General features: G+C 43.9%; 1 pseudogene; it reads right to left on the minus strand.

Moving 5' to 3' along the window:
* The window catches only part of LOC109322469, a 23,072-nt pseudogene that overhangs the window by 14,348 nt on the left and 5,307 nt on the right, over positions 1-3,417 (minus strand).

Raw genomic sequence — 3,417 nt, forward strand, 5'->3', positions numbered from 1 at the left:
ACCAGGAAAATACATGCATCCTTTCAGACATATCCTTAGGATACCATCTCTCACTTAACTGTGAGAAATATCCTTTCCTGAATAGCCAGGTGTTATTCATGTCCTTGTAACATGTAAATGCATCATTGTCTGGAAAAGACTGTCTCATGATTGGCCATTAACCTTGCCCATATAATCCTCAGTGATTTACTTTTTTCAGCCATTCACATGTTGATCTTCTCTGAGGTATAAAACCCATTATTTAAGAAGTAACCTCTAAAACTTATTATCATGTTATGCAATCCTGGTTCTACTATATCATATAAGAAATACACTTATATTAAATACCACAATGTGTATAAACTTAAGGATGATAAAGCAAAATACAGCTTGATGCTACCTATATGTAGAGATCAAACATGCCACGTCAGTAAAACAAATTAAAGAAATAACATTCCACAAGCACCTCGACATATTGTGCGTTTGTGACAGCTGGCCCAAAGCAAAAAGATCTGCAGTATCCCCTGCTACATGCAGCATCCTTAAAAGGCAGTTCACTTCTGAGAATAGCATCAGACAGTAAGTTAAGGCTGAGGCAACAAAAGATACTCTCAGAAGCACTTAGTAGCAGTGGGTGCCTATAGATATGCTTGTTCACCTTCTAATTTAACTCATTGGAGCATTGCTCTGTGTTTTAATTAGAACACTCCACTGCTGCCTCACCGTCACATGTATTAAGCCCCCGTGTATTTCAAAATGGCCATGGGGAAGCTTTATATAAACTTTGTTGTATGAGCTGTAGATAAAGTGTCCCACAGCTGTTTTGAAATGCACAGGGGCTTACTACATGTGTTGGTGAGCCATTTTAATTAGAGTTGTTGTGTAGGAACTGCTTTAATTAATCCCCCTTCCCCCCCAAACACATGTATAGGATGCCTTTCTTTCCAGGACAAGCCAGTGATCTTGGTCCTGAGTGAAGCAAGGTCACTTCAGCTTGAAAAAAATCTAGGTTAGGTGGTTTGTGTGTTTTCTGTATACAGTGCTTTATAGGATGCTATCCTGGATATGAATTGTGGTAATCATCCCAAGTATACCAAAAAAACTGTAATCTGCAGCTAGGCCCTCCGATACCACCACATGTGCTTGGAGGAGGATATTCATAATGTTCACCTGATGAGCCTAAAATCTGCCTTTATACAACACAACACTCCAGTAGAGCAATAGACCGTATATTTGAAAGAGCTATCCTGATACCCCACAACAACCTATTACAGTACCAAAAAAGCCTCCTGAAACTGCACACGCCTGATGATCACCTACTGTTCCACACTGGAACCAGTCAGGAGAATCACCAAACAACTACAGCCTACACACAACAACAATCAGACCTTGAGAGAAATATTCCTAACACCTCCAAGGGCTCCTGGCTTTCAAACAGCTCTCTAACCTTGCCCAACTCATCATCAGAAGCAAACTCTCCTCTACTGCCAAATGGACAGTAAATGGAACAGAGCTGTGCCTTGACAAGAAATGCTTAACACGTCAGCACATCTCCACTGCCATAATCAATACCCCCCATAAAAAAAAATCAGAATCCATTGTTTCTATACACCTCTTTCCTAAAATATGATATACCTGATCCAATGGATTAAGTGCTCCCATGGCAACTATGTGGGTGAAGCTAAACAGGATCAACACACCAGAATGAACTCTCACCAAAAAATAAATAAATAAAGGGAAGAGACACATACACCACTAGGAGCATATTTCTCACAGAACAACCCCTTCTGCTCTGACCTTACTATCCTCATGCTCCAGGGAAATCTATCAAACACCTTTAAAAGGCTTGGGAACAAAAATTCATAAGCTGGCTGGCCACAAAATGTCTCTTGTCACTGCCTTTAGTCATGATTGCCCCTTGAAAGTGTTCTATAGCCATGCCCTGACAGAAGTGCATAGCTCCAGAATGCTTTAAAAGTACTCGATCATGCAACAAGTGAACCCTCATATAGTGAGGGTTCAGGAGAAGTCACTCCAAAGCAGAGTGGCTACATTAACTTCTGTCAGTCCCTGTACCCAAGCAGGACTCGGCTGATGCAGCCCAGCCTCATACCTGGTGCTGTCTGCAGAATGGGATGGGGAGAAGGGAAGGAGAGGCAGCTGCAGGCTGGGGTTTGCCCAACCTGTGCTGGGAGGGGGCAGGGCAAGTAGATTGGAGCCCCCATGAGGCAGGGGGCTTTAATCTATCTGACCTAGCCTCCAGTGAAGTCTGAGTAAACTCCAGCCTGCAGCTCTGTCCCTCTTCTTTCTCTTCCTCTCATCCTACAGATAGTACTGGAGCTGAGAGGGTGGGGTGGGGCAAGGCTAGGGGAAAGAGGCTACAGACATACAGCAGCTCCTCCTGGATTGGCTCCAAAGTTGAGTTCGATTCTCCCCCTTTTGATGCAACTGTGAATGTCTGTTGCATCAGGGATGGGGGTCGCTGTAATTCATGGCACTTCTTATAAAATGCCACGAGTTACAGCAGGGAGCATGCATGTCAGCACCCTAAGAACCAAGGGCTAAACACTGATATTGAATTTATGGCATTGCATTTTATCTAACTCCTGAATTCTTTCCATCAAGAAATATGAATATGACCCTCTTCCCTTTTGATAGGCCTTGATTTCCTAGTAATCAGCTTCTTTTTTCTGCTAATTATGCTTGCTACCCCTGAGAATTTCTTTCAGCCCCTGCTGCTTTTCATTATGTTGTGCTTGACTTCCTGTGATTAGAGACCTGAGGAAGAATGTCTTGCATTAGAAAGCTTGTCTAACTTTATCCCGACTACATAGTTGGTCCAATAAAAAATATATTAAGAAATCTTTGCCTCTTGCATCCTGATGCAGGAGATAATCTATTAGAGGAAGACATTCTCAGAGACTAGCTATCTACAAAATAGCATCATGTCAGCTTTAAAAGTACCAAGGACCCCATCAACAGCCTTAGGGTAAAAATCTAAATACCTGTCCTTAAAAATGTAAGGGCATGGAAAGTCAGACTGTAAAGCAGGGGCAGGCAAAATACAGCCCATTGGCTGGATTCAGCTTGCCAGATCATTTTATCCAGCTCACAGGGCACCTAAGAAGTTTAGAAAATTAATATTTATTTATCTGCTCCTGGCTGCCTGTAAAAAATGACAGGGGATAGAGACTGTAGGACCCAGGGGAAGCTGGCAGGAGTCAGGAGAAAGGGCAGCCCCACCCTGCTCCACACCCTCCCCAAGCCTCTGCCTGCAGCTGCTTTCCCTGCATGCAGCTGCTCCACCACCACATGGGCCCCGGCTGCATTGCTGGACCACGGGAGCATGGGGCTACACCGGTACCCCGGAGCCAGAAGCAGGAGGGGTGTGTGTGTGTCTATGTAATGAGGGAAGGGGAGACAGAGAGAGAGACGATG

This window comes from Crocodylus porosus, unplaced genomic scaffold (assembly GCF_001723895.1).
Source record: "Crocodylus porosus isolate Cpor-Errol unplaced genomic scaffold, CroPor_comp1, whole genome shotgun sequence".
Lineage (NCBI taxonomy): Eukaryota > Metazoa > Chordata > Crocodylia > Crocodylidae > Crocodylus > Crocodylus porosus.